The sequence below is a fragment of the Toxorhynchites rutilus genome, chromosome 2 (genome assembly GCF_029784135.1).
Source record: "Toxorhynchites rutilus septentrionalis strain SRP chromosome 2, ASM2978413v1, whole genome shotgun sequence".
NCBI lineage: Eukaryota > Metazoa > Arthropoda > Insecta > Diptera > Culicidae > Toxorhynchites > Toxorhynchites rutilus.
Genome location: NC_073745.1, coordinates 115,638,715 through 115,657,591, shown reverse-complemented (window position 1 = coordinate 115,657,591; position 18,877 = coordinate 115,638,715). Strand labels below are relative to the sequence as shown.

The 18,877-nt window shown below is 39.0% G+C and overlaps 1 protein-coding gene and 2 pseudogenes across 6 annotated transcripts in view; all 3 read right to left on the bottom strand.

Annotated features, from left to right (window-relative positions):
- Positions 1 to 18,877, bottom strand: part of LOC129765356 (hemicentin-2-like) — a 958,618-nt gene that overhangs the window by 741,436 nt on the left and 198,305 nt on the right. The window lies entirely within an intron of this gene.
- Positions 9,631 to 9,714, bottom strand: LOC129772379 (U4 spliceosomal RNA; annotated as a pseudogene).
- On the bottom strand, positions 12,416 to 12,499 carry LOC129772367 (U4 spliceosomal RNA; annotated as a pseudogene).

The window sequence follows — 18,877 nt, the reverse complement described above, 5'->3', positions numbered from 1 at the left end:
TTTTTTTTCCGGCTAGTGACGCGCGATCTTGGCGCCTTTTTTCTTCTTCAACCCGCATCGAAACGGAAGGTGAAAAGGAGGATTTTCTGCATCACTTCCTTCCAACCGCTGGGGCGGCCATTTTCTTGGCGCTGCTGTCGGCGGTTACGAGTCCCTTCCCCCGCCACCCCACTGCAATTGTGTGGTGTTTTTGGAGGATTTTTTTCAAATAAAACTGGTGAGTGACCAAAAACTTTTTCTTGAAAACAGGAGTAAGCAAAGTAAGGACGCCTAGAGGGCATAGATTAGAGATTTTTCCTTTACATATCCTAAATTTACAGTGATTTTATTGACATTTTTTAGTGAGTGATTTCCTCTCAAAGTGGTATCGGTGTTCGATAGTTTTTGCTGCGTTAACATTGTCCCCTGCTGTTACTGTCCACTGCCGCTTTTCGTCCCCCGTTGTTGTCGTCACCTCACGTCCAACGTACTTAGTATGAGAAAATATAGTTTTTTTCCACCTGGTTATACTTCGGTATAGCCAGCCTTTTACCATGGCTTTCAGCAGCTCCGGCACCGAAAGGCCAACCAACATTTACAATGGTGTTCCCACCACCCGCACTTCCCCCAGATGGGCTGATCCCTTTGGAAGAAACTTACAAATTTTATTGCTAAGAGCAACTGAGGATAACCCAACCCTTTTGTTGTCTCGAAATCGATCAAAGGTGTGATCGGTGATAAATTCAAGGGCGCTAATCCACAGCGTCCAGCAAAAGGAAATAAAACAATATATTTAAAAATATATTTAACAAAGGCTGTCCCCTTTGTATAGTCCTACGTCACCCCGGTTATGTCGCTGACATTACCCACCCGTCGTTTGAGCTATAAGTCCGTACATTTTTTAATTTGATGTGGATAAACATATCAAATAATCTAAAAATATACAAAAAAATGTATTTATTTTCCTTTTCGAAAGTTTCTAAAAAAATATAACCAAAAGAATAGCAAATCGATTTAACCTAAATAATTAACTTTTATTCGACCTCCATACCGTTCCAATAGAAACTGAGGGATTATAAATTGAATTGAAAATTTGCCGTTTCGTCCTTGATCATGAATATCTCATAGATTAACACAGTTCTGTTCTGAAAATTTTTAAAAAAAAATCTATGCAAGAGCCGCGAAAAACGAACGATTATTTAGAATTTTCATATCAATTTCATAAATGTTCAAAAACGAGTTCTTTGCAGCGATTCAGATCATCGACTGTAATTTTGTAAATATACAATAAGTACTTATTTTTTTAAGCCTGATGTATCTAGAAACTTCATACAAAATTTTATATTGATAATTTTTTCCGATTTTGCCGGTTTGCCGGTTGATCAAAATATAAGATAATTAGAGAAGTACATCATCGTGGATTGTACCAGAAGTACAAAGTACCGTGCGTACCCTCGGAATGAACGATACATGCCTTTCGTTATCATACCTTTGTGCTTTATAGTTGTTATACATTGTTGAGAAGACAAAATAAATTTACCATTTTAAACAACATCGAACATTAATGTTAAATCAACCCTCTCAATATAACTGTAAGAATATTTCACGAATTGCTTCAAATTTAAGACCTTTCTTGCGTATAATTGGTGGTTAATTCCGAATATTTAATGCAGTATTATAAATCCCACCTTTGCAATCCGCCATGACAAATTAAGGCAACCGGTCGTGATTTAAAACCACGATTACGTGGGTTTGAATTAGACCCCGGCAAACAAGTGAACCCTTTCACTTCCACCGGATTTGCTTACGCGGGGACCGGCATTTCACGTGCTGTTTCGCATGAAGCGCGCGGCTTTTGCATGCCTTTGTGCTTTCCACAGCAGCAGCTGTCACAAAATTGGATATAATATTTCTCCCCGGGTTGTGTTGTGTATTCGGGAATGCTGGCCCGGAATTAACCCGCCGCTTACCTTTGTTTGCGTTGTTTGCGTGGGGGTTGAGGGTTGAGAAGGTTTAAAAAGCCGACACGAGAAGATTTGATTTTATTGTTCTGTTGGGTGTTTCCTGGCTGCCTGTTGACGGCGGCGACGTGAGCTGTGGATAATAATTTTCTGGCTGAAGGCTTTTCTGCTTCGTGCCAGTTTAATGAGACCTGGATGTCTTCTGTCTTTTCCGCTAGAATGAGTCTACTTTCGGGATCGGAAACACAATAGGGTATGCTGGCCATTATGCGATTGATTCTGCGGGTGTCCTGGTATTCAATCAGTACTTGTTCTAAACTCGTATGAAAGATACAGTAGTATTCATATTTTGACACCTTCCCCCAAGGGGATAGCTACTAATTTATTCATGGACCGCGGCAAGGACAAAGTTCACTAGCACTGCGTAGTTATTTTCCCGTTGGGAGGAAACATGAACGAAAATTAGGGGGTCATGACAATCACAGATAACGACCGAGGGACGTGACTTAACGACACAAATATTTCCGCTCGAGTGGAGTTAGGAAAAAAAAACTCGCTCGATTGCTCGAGCACCACATTCGGTCAAGGTGCGATATATAAGTTTGGATCAATCCAGATCAAAAGCTCATTTAAAAGTTTCCCCCCTTCGCTTTCGTAGAACATTTACCGGTTTGGCGCAGGAATGGGGACGGATGGAAATTTTAAATTGAAAGAGATTTCTGTTCATCATCCTTTCCAGTCGGGTTCCCGCTGATTGTGGAGAAAAGTTTTTCTCCAGAGGACATTCTCCGAAAAAAATTTGAAATGAAGAAGTCATATCGCGATGCAAACTGACATGGCTGCGGGAAGGAATCTCGCCAACTGGAGGAGGAAATCCCAGGAACGTCTCCATGTTTGCAGATTTATGTTTCTGGGGAATGAAATTGTTCGAGTTGGAAGAGCGTTTTGTTAAATGGTTGAATTTAAGACCAAGGCAGGGCATGATAAACAATGGGAGCTCTCCATAGATTCCTGCTCGGATTACATGTTTGTTTTTTTTTTCATAAGATACTGCAACATTGTATCAAATGTAGATGTTCAGGTTAACAAAGCATACTTTTCTAGGTTTATACTCCAATTGAATTACAGTGACGGGCATATAGAAAAGCGCACCCAATTTGATTTCGACATTTAAATTATAATTTAGTACTACATATTTCGAACAACTGGAATCGATAATGTTATAGCTCTTGTTTCTCGGTCATTTTTTTTTATTGAATTTACAAAATTTATGCATCAACGGATTCTAACACTTCCTAACAAATATATTTCAATGGAGAAAATTACATATTTTATGAAACTAACTATAGATCAATTGAAAATTGACAAGCATTATCCAAACGAAAATCCAGCGTTCTGATAGATCAATTGGCACAAACAAGCTATGTTCTCCCAGCTGTATATTAAGTTACACTCTATAGAAATGAGAATACGCGACTGAGCAACATATTACCAACCTATGGCACGACATTGGCAGGGAAGTGCATGCGATTAAGAAGAAACTGTCCCAGAAGCGGCTTAGAGCGCAACAGGATAGTTCAAGCCCACAATAATCACCGGGAGAAAGGAAGAAAAGACCACTATGCCAGTGTTAGTACTGCGGAATGATGCACTACACCCGGAGCTAAGAAGCCCCGACACAAGTTGAAACCAAAACAGTAAAGTTATCTGTGAAATTCGTTTAAGTCGAACTCAACAGCGTTCCGGTCTGATCACATTCAACAGCAGACATCAGCGTTTACTTCGACTGAGACATGGAAGTGTCTCGGAAAACATCCGATCCATACATCATCAGTAACCGCAGAAACAGAACAGATCCTTTGCAACTTTTGTCTGAGTTTGATTGCTAGTGGAAACATTGTGGCTGGACACATTGTCATTTGTACCAGAGGGGTTAAAAATCATTCTCATCTGTACTTTTTCCTCCAAAAATGTGTACCATCGAAAATATTCGTTGTAGAGAAAATTTCATTTTATTAGCATTAAAAAGTCACAGGAGGGTTGTGTAGGAGACACGACCGCGTAGTTGACGTAGGATTCCGTTAGGCATTCTGTTGTTTTGGATATGTTTGAAGAATTACATTGTTAAACTCTTCGATAAGGATTTGGTTGTCCGGAAAAGGGTCGTTGTTGTTAGGGTTGTTAGTTATTGTTTGTTCACAACCGAGTGATGATAACAGAAGGGTGGTTATTAGACATTGGATGGTGCGTATCATGACAGAAGATGCCATAGTGGAATGGGATATGATGAAAGCCGCCCTCTGTGGCCCTGAACTAGATGGCACCTGTGTGATGTATGGATAAAATGAAGAAACAAAACTCATGGAACTGCTTCTTTTTTCCAATTTTTCTCGTCGCATGAACTTTCCTTGGGAGAAAAATACCGTTTCATATTTCAAGTCATTTTAACACAACCGCTACCCAGTTTTACACTAACAATTGTGCTTAAAGTTTTACAATGCATGATCGGTCATTGATATGAAATTTTACGAAGCAACCAACATAAAAGTTACAATTTTAAATTTTATTTATATTCTACCAAACATAAGTTCTATACAGTTCATTGAAACATCATTCTTCAATCGATCCATCGAAAGATTCTTATTGAAACGAGAATAATAAAAAAAACACTCCTTTACGCTCCCAACCAACAACCAGCACGTATGCAATCCGCAATGCCCACGCTAGTCACAATGAGCACTATCCGTTTGTGCGCGTCATTTGTTAAACTATCGACCACGAGGGTATTTATATGCTGATTTCCCTCAGGTACCTTGAATTTGTGAATCTCTGTTAGGGAATACATTTCAAGATTTTTCAAGATGTGCTCGATTTTAGATTTTCAAATTGTACCCCAATATGTTCCCGAAAGACGTAATCCTACGTCAAAAAGACTCATTTATTTATTACAACATTTACATTTGCAAGTCATTTGGGTGTTTGATGATGCTTATACACAGTTTTTACGGAATCTTATTTGCATCTATCATTTGAAACAACGTTGAGATTCCTCGCTGATATTAGTGAAAATAATCAAATAAAAGCTTTTCAGCTCTTCATGTAGCATCGTGAATTTAGAACTTTCAGCCTGGAAAAACGATTCAATCTGTTGATCTGGAGCAAAACATACTCCAAAAACGTTACAGAGGTTTTGTCATTGCAAAATTCTAAACAGCGATTTTTCATGGAAAATAATTTTTGACAAAAAAACAGGAAGTGGGTTATATCTATGGTATAACCGCAAGGGTGACGTAGGACTATCGTTGATTTAGAGATCATTTGTTTGAAGTTGAATCTAAATCCATTCTGAATGAATGAATAAATGAATATTTGGGGAATTTCGAAAACGAGAGCGTTACGTTGGAGGCACAAGGTTTTATGCATCCAATATAGGATACGAAAAACCTTGTTCTGAAGAATAATCTTCAGAAGCTTTCCTGCTAACTGTACTTGATTGACAAATCACAAACCCAAATGTATTATATGGATATTTTATGGATAGAAAACATTAAAATAAACTCTTTCACATGAATGTAATTTTAAATTCCCAGAGGAACTGGCCGATTATTTTCCGGATCTTTCTCGATGCTGAATGGCATCCAAACGGAAAGAATTCCGTGCGTGTATGTGTGTGTGTATCGGCTGCTTCGATGGTCACCTTCTCTTCTCCTGAAGGATCGGCTTCTCTGTGCTCCCTCACAGTTTCAAACAAACTGCTTGCGTTTCAGGGCAGATCTCGATCCTTCGCCGTCCAGCATCCTCAGCAACGATGTTGTCTTGTCGATGTCCTCACGAAAAATGAATGCGTCTCACCACCAGAATATCGCTTAAATATGCTTTTTGTGCGTGATTGAATCGAGAGAAGGCGTGGTTTACGATGGCAATTTGGAAGGCAAACTAGAGAGAAATGAACTCTCTGAGCTCGGAACTTTCGGCGAATGAGCAATAATCGATTGCGGGCGCATACAATATTGGATACGGAAATATCCTACTGATGAGGAAGAATAATCTTCAGAAGCTTTCCTGCGAATTACGCGAATTTGGTTGAAAAAATACAAAATCAAATGTATTTGATCGCTGTGTTATATGGTTAGAAAACATTAAAATAAACTCTTTCACATGAATGTATTTTTAAATTCCCAGAGGAACTGGCAGATTATTTTCCAGAAATGATTAGATCTTTCCGGAACTTTCTCGATGCTGAATGGCATCCAAACGGAAAGAATTCCGCGCGTGTATGTGTGTGTAGCGATGTCTTCTCGGGGAACCGATTGTGGCATCACTCTCCTCCTGATGGATTCTCTTCTGGCCTAGGGTGCACAAACAGGCTCTTGGTGACACCGTTCATCCGCGCTTTCATGATAAACGAAGAGCTTCACCACAACAGCGACAACATGCTCCAATCGCTGAGAACTGAGTGCAATTAGAACTGAGTGGATTTCCGAGCGGCACTCGCTTATATACCGATTGGTGATTTCAATAGCCTGTTTTGAAAGCAATTTTAAGACTATTGAAACAAGTTTTTGGATCAAAAAGTAACAAGTATAGAACGCGTAGACATTTTATCTTTCGAATGAAGTGTTTATCATACCATTTCGCTCAGTTGTTTAGGAGCTATTAACGCTCAAAATCTCGGTCTCCGGCGTAACGCTTTAGTTTTCGAAACTTTGATTTTACACCCCGGTATAGAAATGAAAGTCGTAGTCCTACGTCAAAACGGCAATACAGCCATTCCATGCCAAACGATATAGTGGTTCTCAGATTTTCGTCAAAAGTGGTAGTTTTGTTCTTTATCGCAAAACATTAGACCCGTATTTTTTATTTTGACGTAGGACTACGTCTAACCGGAAGATATAGGGGGTGAAATGGAAGTCTAGGCACTGAACAAGTAGGAAAAATGCAAGATTTGGAACGCTTATAACTCATTTCAATTATAAAGCATTTCTCAATAGATCGCAAAGGTTTTTGCATCAATTGATAGGAAATATATCTATGCATCTATCATAACGAATAACATTTCATTTTTCTTGAGATAAATAATTGAATAATTGTGAAATATCAAGCATTGTCAAAATGCACTATGTGCCCATTTTTGATTGGTCCATTTTGTGCCCCTCAAATCGTACCGACCAAAACGGGCAACCAGAGCAGCAGCGAAATAGAATGAAGCACGATTGGAAAGGAAAAAGAAAAAAATGAACGAAACATTGGTCGCAGTCTCACACATGCGTAATTCTCGAGCCAGCCAGTCAGCTTAAAAATCCCCGCTCCGCTGCCGTAACGATCATCATTCTTTGTGTGGACGCCGACTGGACAACATCGTTGCTGGACGAGCTGGACGGCGAGGAATCGAGTGCCTTCCTCAAGGCAAGAGGGTGGAGGTGGTAGTGCTGGAGTAGAGTAGAGTAGAGTTTTCAAAGGGCCTTTCTCAAGGCTAGAGACGAATGAACTGAAAAAGTTTAAAGTCTCTATAATACAATACCCTCCCCCCGTAACGATCATTCTCATTCAAACCGTACACCACATCGGTTCGCATCACAACACATCAACAAACCAACCCAAGCAGCCATGTCTGGACATGGTAAAGGAGGAAAAGTGAAGGGAAAGGCAAAATCCCGCTCGAACCGTGTTGATCTGGAGTTCCCCGCAAGGGTAGCTAGGCCGAGCGCGTTAGTACCAGTGCACCAGTCCACCTAGCCGGCGTTATATAGTTTCGGCCGCCGAAGTGATCGAGTTAGCTGGCAAAGCTGCTCGCGACGATAAGAAAACCCGCATTCGGAACAGAACACATTCGGTTCGGTGGACATAAAGACAACAGGCAGTTGCAGCGAGTGGCGAGTGGCAGAACAAGGCGGCATCGAGGGCGTTCGAAATGATTTTTTTTCAAAACCACGAGTACTAAGTTTTCTAAATTGGAACCATTCCATAAAACAAGGCGCTTTTCAGGGCCATTAAACCTCCCAAAAAAGAGTTTAGGAAATACAGTTCAATGCTTTCTAAAACAATATCCAAAATAATAATAAAACACAAATTGATTTTTTCATAATTTGTTTGTCAGGATCTGATGAGTATGTGAATTTGGCAGTTGTTCTCAGCTTATTGATTTTCACCAATTCTTGAATTGCTTCTAGATTTAAAGTACAGTAATTTACACTTATCTCGACATTTAGCTAATTGGACGGACCAGTAATGCGACATATTTAGTTGGACATTTTTGTAAACATAGAGTTCGGGGTCCAAATTATGACCCCACATTGAAAGTCGACACTGTACCACTGTCATCGCAAATGTTCAATTACAGGTTAAAATTACCTCCAATCCGATACTGAGTGGTGGTAATGCGACGTGCCATTGAATGTAATTTATTGTAAAATATGTCACAAGCTGGATGGGAAGAAATTTTCCAACTGTGAAAGCTGTGGCGAGTGGCAAATGCAATCGCTAAACAGAAAGGTTTAGCCGAACAAGATGGGGATATCGAGTGATAACAAAACAATAAACTCTTTAGATTGAAAATAATTTTGTGATCCTGAAAAGGACCCATTTTAGCCTGCATGTGAATCCAACGAGCGAACAAATCGTAATGAATGTATTTTCTTCTTCTTCTTCTTTTTGGCTTTAAGAGGGTTTACACTTTTCAGTTCATTCGCCTCTAGTGAATGTATTTTTTTTGCCATCGCTCCCTTTTAACGCTCATTCGTTCGTCTCGTTGGATTCGCCCCTCTGGCTGAGTCTGCCGATTTGTCTCTATCCTGTGAGTGTGTACGGTTGAGTATAAAACACGCGGACCCCAAAAAAATATCTTATTTTCTTTCAAACCGTAAACCCGTGTGGTTGTACGGCATCGGCATCGTGGACGTAACAAAGGAGGACAAGTTAAGGGAAAGGCAAAGTCTCACTCGAACCGTGCAGGTCTCCAGTTCCCTGTTAGTCAGATTCACTGATTGCTCCGCAAGGGTAACTAGGCCGAACGGATTGGTCCCGGAGCACCAGTATACCTAACAGCGATTATAGAGCTTCGGCCGTCGGAGTGCTCGAGTTGGCTTGCAAAGCTGCTCACGACAATCAGAAAACCCGCATCAAGAACAGAGCAGCTTCGGTTCGGCGCTCATCAAGACAACAATTAGTTTCAGTGAGTGGCAAAGTGTTTCTCCGGCACGTCGCATTAAATGTAATTTACTGAACAACATGTCACAAGCTGGATGGGAAGAAATTTTCCAACTGTGAAAGCTGTGGCGAGTGGCAAACGCAATAGCTAAACAAGAAGGTTTAACCGAACAAGATGGGAATATCGAGTGATAACAAAAACACAACACCAAAGGTTCTTTTCAGAACCATCAACATATTCATAAAGAGTAAACAGTAAGCTAATCCATTTTTCAGGTAAATAGGTAGGTATTCACGTAGGAGAAGAAAATAAAACAATATATTTAAAATACGTCACTCCGGTTATGTCCCCGACATTACCCACCCGTCTTTTTTTTTCGAGATAATAATAAATCTCAACGAGTTATGTAATTTTGAGACATTTGGCATCAAACATATTTTTTGAAAACCTCGATTTTCGGTGATTTTTTTGGTTTTCAAAAAACTATGGATGGGTTATACCTATGGTATAACCGCAAGGTTGACGTAGGACTGCCGTTGGCTCAGTAATCAATTGTATTTCTTCAATTAGCAATAATCCCACCTCGGATGTTCCTCATTGGGTACGATATCGCCGCTGCGCAGAGCTATCTTTTGTGTGCATTGATTAAATTATTGATTGAACTAGTGAATGATTGAAACGATTTATGAGTTCAATTGCAAACAAATCCCAACTTTAGTCAATTCATGCATTATGGTAGTAGTTATCGCAGCAAATAGTTATCAACATTCTGCCTTTTGCGGTATGTATAGAAGTTCAGTGAGCTGGCGACATGAAGAGATATCTTCCAATGGAGTCAAAAATAAATGAGGAAAGGGGTGGCATTTGTACCCGCTTTTGTAGACCGTGTTAGCAACACGAATTCCGGAGTGTAAAAACGCATGTGGGTATAAAAGTATTGCCGACTTGAATGTATCTGAATGTATTTTCCCATCTTCTTGGTTTCGTAATCTGTATTGGGAAAACACATTCCGGTTTGCAAAGATGCAAGCGAGTACAAAAGTACCTGTAGTTTGCATCTATTTTACAATGCCGATTTCCCCAGGCTTCATGATTTTGAAGTCTGTTTTAGGGAAACATTCCGATTTGCAGAAACGCAAGCGAGTACAAAAAGTACCCGCAGCTCACATCTATTCTGCAATGCCGATTTCCCCAGGCTTCATGATTTAGAAGTCTGTGTTAGGGAAACATTACGATTTGCAGAAACGCAAGCGAGTACAAAAGTACTCGCAGCCTGCATCTATTTTGCAATGCCAATTTCCTCAGGCTCCCTGGTTTTGAAGTCTGTGTTAGGGAATCATCCATCCATTCCAGCGATCATACCTCAATCGTTGCGCAATCATATCTGAGTGGATTTCCGAGCGGCACTCGCTTATATACCAATAGGTGCGGTTTCAATAGCCTGTTTTAAAAGCAATTTTAGGGCTATTGAAACAAGTTTTTGGATCAAAAAGTAACAAGGATACAACGTGTAGACATTTTATCTTTCGAATGAAGTGCCTTTCATACCATTTCCGTCAGTTGTTTAGGAGCTATTAACGTTCAAAATCTCGTTCTCCGGCGAAACGCTTTCGTTTTCGAAACTTTGAACTTACCCCCCAGTATAGAAATGACCGCTTTGTGCCACTGAAGTCCGATTGAGCTGATATTTGGCATAGTGTGTTTTCTCGAGGTGGTGAATTTTTTTTATGGGGTAACTTTTTGAAATTCGAGATGACCATTTTCATTGGCACCCTACTGTATAATTTTTTTGACGTAGAACTACGTCTTTCAGGAAGAGTGCCAAATCAGAAAACAGGTCACGTTTTTATGAAATAAAGTTAAAGTTTAAACTATTTTCACTGTGTACGAATTCTCATGATTCGCATACCAATCGAATCGAAAATTCTCCAATATTTGTTTGATATACTATACATTATAATTCACTAATCTCTAATCGGTTTAAAATCATGAAAACTGGAAGAATTTCCCTTTTCCTATATATTTGTTCTGCCGATTTGTGTGCCAACCCCACCCGTATTTCAAATGCTTATAACTCGAACATTTCTTAATAGATCGGAAAGATGTTTGCATCAATTGACAGGGAACATTTCTCCGCGTCTATCACGATTAATAAACTAAATTTTTCATGAGATGAACAATTGAATAACTGTAAAATGTCATGCGTTATCTAAACGCCCTAACTGTCTAGTTTTGATTGGCCTGATTTACGGTTTCCCCATCACAGACTTCAAAATCGATGTCCCTATGGAAATCCGCTTTGCAAATATATATGCAAGTCGAGGGTATTTTTGTTCCCACTGAGCTGTGTTTACCTAACACGGACTTTAACATCAATGTGCCTGGGGAAATCCGCTCTGTCAAAACATGCAAGTCGGGGATATTTTTTCCCATTGAGCTGTTTCCCTAACACGGACTTGAAAATTAATGCGCCTGGGAGAATCCGCTTTGCAAATATATGCAAGTCGAGGGGTATTTTTTGGTGTTGAGTACTTTTGTACTCGCTTGTCATTGTGCAGACCGGAATATGTTTCCCTAAAACGTACTTTTAAACTGAGAAGCCTGGGAAAATCGTCATTTAAGATACTAGAGGTGAACGCGGTTCGAGAACTTCGTAAACATGAGATGTGCAGTAATTTCAAAGGGAAATATAAAATACAATGATCGTTTGACAATTCTTCCGTTCACATATTTTGGTATAACAGGCAACATTTCGAACGTAGAAGGACGTTTGTCAAATTTGCTTGTAACGAAGAACATAATATATTACAAAAACTACGATGCATTCTAATATAATATTCGAAAAGGTAAACAAGTGGATTGCTTAATATAATTGCGTAGTTCTACGTCGTAAATATGCGGTCGTGTTCTAGATACAACCCCTTACAATTTTTTTTTAAAACATCAATATGGGTATGAAGCGAAAGAGATTGACTAATAGAACACGGTTATTTATAGAAAATGCTGTTATTGTAGTGAAATATACTAATGATAATGTAATGAAAACTATAAAATAAAATGAATAAAAAACACTTCAATGGTTCAATGGTTTCATTATCATGTTCAATCGTCATGATAATAATACAGATAATTTACTAAAAGCCAAAAATAATTAGGCAAGTAGCAGTTGATGAAACGTTGAGATATTGTGTCATCTTGAAAAAAAAATTTTGGCAGAAAATCGATCTTTTGGGACTTAGCCTGAGACGCAATGAAGGTATGGAAAAAACTATAGATGGGTTATACCTATGATATAACCGCAAGGTTGACGTAGGACTGCCGTTGGCTTAGTAATCAATTGTATTTCTTCAATTAGCAATAATCCCACCTCGGATGATCCTCATTGGGTACGATATCGCCGCTGCGCAGTGCTATCTTTTGTGTACTGATTGAATTATTGATTAAAATAGTGAATGAATGAAACTATTTACGAATTCAATTGCAAACAAATCTCAATTTAAGTCAATTCATGCATTACGGTTGTAGTTATCACAGCAAATAGTTATCAACATTTTGCCTAATCATCAAACGGTATGCGTAGAAGTTCAGTGAGCTGGCGACATGAAGGGATATCTTCCAATGCAGTCTTGATTAATCGAGCAAAAGCGTTGCATTTGTACCCGCTTTTGTAGACTTTGATAGCAAAACGAATTCTGGAGTGTAAAAATGTTTGGGGGTATAAAAGGATTGCCGGCTTGAATGTATCTGCAATGCCGATTCTCCTAACTTCTTGGTTTCGGAATCTGTATTGGGAAAACAAATTCCGGTATGCAAAAATGCAAGCGAGTACAAAAGTACCCGCTGCTTGCATCTAATTTGCTATGCCGATTTCCACAAGGTCCATGGTTTTGACGTCTGTGTTAGGGAAACATTCATCCATTCCAGCGATCGTACCTCAATCGTTGCGCAATCGTAACTGAGCGGATTTCCGAGCGGCACTCGCTTATATACCGATTGGTGTGATTTCAATAGCGTATTTGACAATAGCCTGACTGACATTGAGAGCTTTGGGGCACTCCTAAATCATATCCGATCGAGCTGAAATTTTGCACAGGTCATTTTTTTGGGGCAATGAACAAAATGTATATGGTCGGTTCTTTAAATTCGATAATTATTTTTTTTCCATACCCTCATTGCCTCTCAGGCTACGTCCCAAAAGGTCGATTTCCGGCCAAATTTTGTTTTTGAGATGACACCAAAGTTTCATGCATTTTTAAGCCATTTGGCATCGAAAAAAAATTTCGATTTACCAAATTTTCTTTACTCCCCCCTTGGAAGATTTTCGAGGATAAAAAAATCAAAACTTTGAACGCTTTGAAATGTGACATGACCCTATTCGCTGCCACCCAACTGTATATCTATTAAAAAGATTCGTCTATATCGGTTTTATTATCTATTGCTGCAAGCTATTGCTACATTGTACAAAAAAGTAATAAATTTGGAATGCAACTCCCAATCAAATTATTCGAACATTCGCGGTATGCTGTTCGAGCGACCGCATTATTAATTATGTAGCGCATCAAATTATTTCCCGTCAAATATTTTGCAATGAAGCAAAATATATCCCCCGCATATAATCAGAACTCCTTCCTTGGACCAAGCGAAAATTTCATTAACTTTCCGCTTATTCAAATATTTCCAACTGGCGGAAAAAGTGCATTCCTCAATCCGTGCGGCGAAAGCAAAAAGGAGAATCGATCAATAGCCCAACTCTCGGGTCAATGCTCATCGGAATACAGCGCATCGTAGCCAACATGCGGCCAGCGTTTCTGCTGTTGCTATTTTGCCGCCAGCAGTACTTTATAACAAAGCCATCGATCGCCATTGCAATTGCACCCGGGGAGGATAAAAAGGGTGAGGTTAGCATATGCAGAGCGTCCCGGAGTCGGAGGCAAGCCGAATGACGGTACCAACCCGGGCAGATACCGACCAACGTAGACGACTTCGATAAATGGATCGAAATTTTTACACTCATCTCTGTTTGAGTATTATGCGCAATATGCTTGTGTGTGCAATTTTATACCGAGCCGGGCGGAAAGCAGACGAAACACATGCACATAGACAATCGATTTTCTATTATCACGTACGACGTGAGCTCATCTTTAATGCATACAACCGGAAGCTCCGATGGGAGCCATAGCTGCAGCGCACAAAGCGTCCGTTGTTCGTCCTTGTGCCAAGAAAATGGATGGTCACAAAGGGTTTGGGATTTGGAAACGGATATCTCGATAATTTGCATTCCTTGCATTAATAATTCGGAAGGCTTGATTAGCATCTTCACAAGTTGTCAGGGGTTTAATCTTCCATACATCTATCTGGCCATGTCGGATTATGCCTAAAATCATAAACATTTCAGACAAGGCATGGGCTTCGATTGGTCTTATCTTTTCTGCAAAACGAAGAGAATTTTCAATCCAATTCATATTTCATCACGTAGCGTCGGTTTACGTATTCACTCTCTCCATTCCTGTTCAATGAATATTTATAACACATCGGCAAGAAATCACGTAATTCTACCATTGTGGTCAGTTAGTGATCATTCGGATCATGAAAAATGAATGCACACCATTCATCCTTCTTCTTCTTCCTTCCAGATGGACTCTAACGAGTCGTATAATTTTACCAACCCAATTTATCACATTTCCATCGCTGATAATTGAGTCAGTCAATCACAAGCCACACAGCTTAATCCCGCCGGATTGCTTTCCCGATTTTGTTTGACCGGAACATCCGAAGTGACATCTTGACCAAAGCGATGCCTGTTAAGATAGTGATCAATATACGTACCACTTCATTGATTCAATAAACCTTTTTTCCAGCCGCATTACCGCATGGGCACCAAACTGCTGGCCTCTCGCAATCATCCATCATTGTGGGTCGGCGAGGAAAAGCTAGCCTTCGGTCGTTGATGTCGCGTTGCCGCAGCCGCCGCCGCCGCCGCCGCCGCCGCCGCCGCCGAAGCGTGATTTGCCGCAAGGTAAACGCCGTTTCCGGGATGGGGACCGAAGCGGGTTTCGTAAGAAGTATGTATGTGGTGAGCGCAAATATTTGCCCCTCCTCGGGTTTGCTGAGCTGGTCTATTTAAGATCAATCAAAACAGTTGGCCGGCCATTGTTTACCAGTAACGTTGATTGATGGTTCCAACCGACCGATGTGTGTGGGACACGGTGGACGAATAAAATTCCATCTAGGTACATTGTACGCCGTCTACGGCTGGGATAAAATATTGGTTGTGTTACGCGAACTCACAAATTGTTGGGTCCCGGAATGCTGGATGAGCATCCTGCGCGACGGTATGAAATAATATCGGAGCAACAACAAAAAAAAACAACTTGTTTTCCACTCCGGGGCCCGCTCTGGGGGAAAAACCATTTAATATGTAGTCCATTTGAGGCTGTTGGTTATTGGCATTACGTATCGATGCCGCCAGCTTAAGAGAGTGCGGCGCAAAAAAAATAACCGTTTATAGGTTTATATTTCAGTCAGCCTCCGAGGACTGCGTTCATATAGGGGTGGAGCTGTTACAGCGGTGGAATGGTGCATTATGCGCCCTAGAAGCTTTCGGTTGCGTGGCGTAGGTGGCATGTGTGCTGACCAGGGAGACGTATTATATGAATTGTGCCATTACCGAGTGGCAGTTAAACGAAAATCCATTTGAATAATTGATGCCTCGGGCGGCTGTGAATTTTTCCATGTTGGAATGTTGTAATCGATTTTCTCTATAAGGCTTCTGTTTGCACACCGCAAGTTTTGGGAACTTAAAAATAATATAATTCAACATCATAACCATATAGTGATGGAATTGAAAACTCAAAAATAATTCCTTATAATCTCCCTCTGTTGTCTCCGCTCCCCGTGTCAGAGTCAATCCAGAAAATGCACCTGGAACTGACCCATGTTGCTGGGCAGTGTTGGGGTTCTTGCTGGCATGATACGACCGAAGGAAATCTTGCATACAAATTTGTCAAACTGTATTGTGGATCGCCGGGAACTTTTTGACCAAATCCCGCAAGGAGAGCCCAGGATTGCTATGGACTGCTCGAATCACCTTTGCTCCTAGATTCCGGTCATATTTTGAGTCCTTGAGGGTACTTACATTGACTCTAAAAATTTCAGAAAAATGTAGTTCTACGAACCCCCATCAATCGGGGTGTCAAATTGTCGTTTGTTTGAGAAACCCCATAAGTCCGTGTTTCCAATTACAGGTCGGACTCGGTTATCCGGAATATTTCATTTTTGATTTGAGCAATTCCAAATGAAATCGACAAATGAAAAAACATTAGTATTTTTGATTCGAATGAAAGTGTGTATTCCGTTTGGGTTAGAAGAAATATGAGTTTTCCACAGCAATTGGGAATTTTTTGACTCAAGCGTAACTTTTGAATAGGGCGTATCGATTTGAGTAAGGGAAATCTTGGATAATTTGTATCTCAAAAACTATGAATCGTAGCGAAATAGTGTCTTAGAAAGAGTTATAGAGTATTGATGGTTGAATATCAATAAAATTGGAAATTATAAGCAAATTCATAAAATTTCATGAACATGACGGTATAACACGACAAACATATTAAAAGGGATTATATACTATAAAAAAGACAACAATTTAGAAATTTTTTTTTAAATATTCCGAGAATGGCTACATTTAGAAGGAGATTGATAATAACTTATTTGGTTTAAATCACATCAGGATTCATAATTTGTGGCTAAAAATGATAGCTAACATAGAAAAATTCGAAGTTTCGAAAATTCCTAAAAAATCGATGTTCCACAAAGTTCGTCAAAAGCAGTTTTACCATCTTGGGCCCATTTTTTGAATTTTCTACATAACTTCTATTTTGTATGAAAAAATAAAAAAAAAATTAAAAAATGTGTATTTTGGATATTTTGGAAATTGAATTTTTATTTTGTAAATAAAAAAAGAATACTAATTTTTTTCTCAGTGTACATTTTTTTCATATTCAACCATCAATACTCTATAACTCTTTCTAAGACACTATTTCGGTACGACTCATAATTTTTGAGATATAAATTATCAAAGATTTCTCTTACTAAAATCGATGCGCCCTTTTCAAAAGTTACGCTTGAGTCAAAAAATTCCCAATTGCTGTGAAAAACTCATATTTCCTCCAACCCAAACAGAATACACACTTTCATTGGAATCAAAAATACAAGTTTTTAAAATCTGCATTTTTAGGACGATTTCAATTGGAATTGCTGATTTTTCGTATTTTTAAATCGGAAATTTCGAATAATTTGTATAATAATTCCATATTGAATAATTAATATGTTGATACCCACAAAAAGGCTTGACTAGTAGAACACAGTTGTTTATGAAAAATGCAAATCCAAAATGGCCACCACCACAAAATGGCGCCATATTTTATTTTCAAAACACCATCAATATGGGTATCAAATGAAAGTGCTTGACTGGTAGAACACAGAAGATCACGGCAAATCCGAATCCAAGATGGCCCCACAGTTACTTATATACAGGTAAACTTCGATATAACGTACCCTCGTTATAACGTACCCTCGATATAACGTCACTCGATATAACGTACATTTTACCTCGATATAACGTACACATGATCGAAGTCCAAAAAAAATATTTTTTTTATATTTTTTTTTCTGAAAGAACAATAAATTATCTGTATTTTGATACTAAAGCTTGTGTTGTAACATTAATCAATCCCGAAATACTACTGTCTTGTGATTCCGGATTTCTAAATGAATCAATATTGATTTTATTCATCAACCTTACTCAAACAGCAACACAATGAAGTAATATAAGCTACGTTTCAGAGTTCTTTATTATGCTTCGATATAACGTACATTTCGATACAACGTACAATTTTGAAAGCAAAATGTACGTTATATCGAAGTTACCCTGTATATATATAAATATATATATATATATATATATATATATATATATATATATATATATATATATATATATATATATATATATATATATATATATATATATATATATATATATATATATATATATATATATATATATATATATATGTGTGTGTGTGTGTGTGTGTGTGTATATACTAGGTGAAGAATCATCGTCACTTCAATAGGAAGGGGATTACGGTTTGCAGAACGGGGGTTGTTTGTTTTGTTATTTCTTTGAAACGTCACTTTTACATTTCCAAATGCAAGAATAGTGTTTGCTAAATAAGTGAAATCGAACCAGGAAAAAGAACTTGCGACGAACTTTGTTTTTCAAATTCAAGATCAGGAAAGTCTGCTAAGCATTGGATTATTACTTTATCGCAGTAGCGTACTGTGCGGGCGGCAAACCCGGCATTTGCCGGGACGCGGGTGACCCAGTCACCCGCGAAGTCCGTGTGAGGGAAACACAACTCATCGGGAAAAAAATCCATGGTTTCCCCCAACACAGACTTTAAAATTTATGTACCTGTGGAAATCCGCTTTGCAAATATACATGCAAGTCGGAGGTATTTCTGTTCCCATTGAGCTGTGTTTCCCTAACACGGACTTCAAAATCAATGTGCCTGGGGAAATCCGCTTTGTCAAAACGTGCAAGTCGGGGGTATTTTGTTTCCCACTGAGCCATTTTTTACACTCGTCTAGTAGTGTTGTGTCACAGAATTGAACAATTTAAAATCTTTTAAGAGGTAAAACTTTGATAAATTTATGTTTACTTTTGCGACTCCATTAAACTCGACCTTTGCAAGCTTCAATACACAACAAAACAACAAAAATGACAGATAAA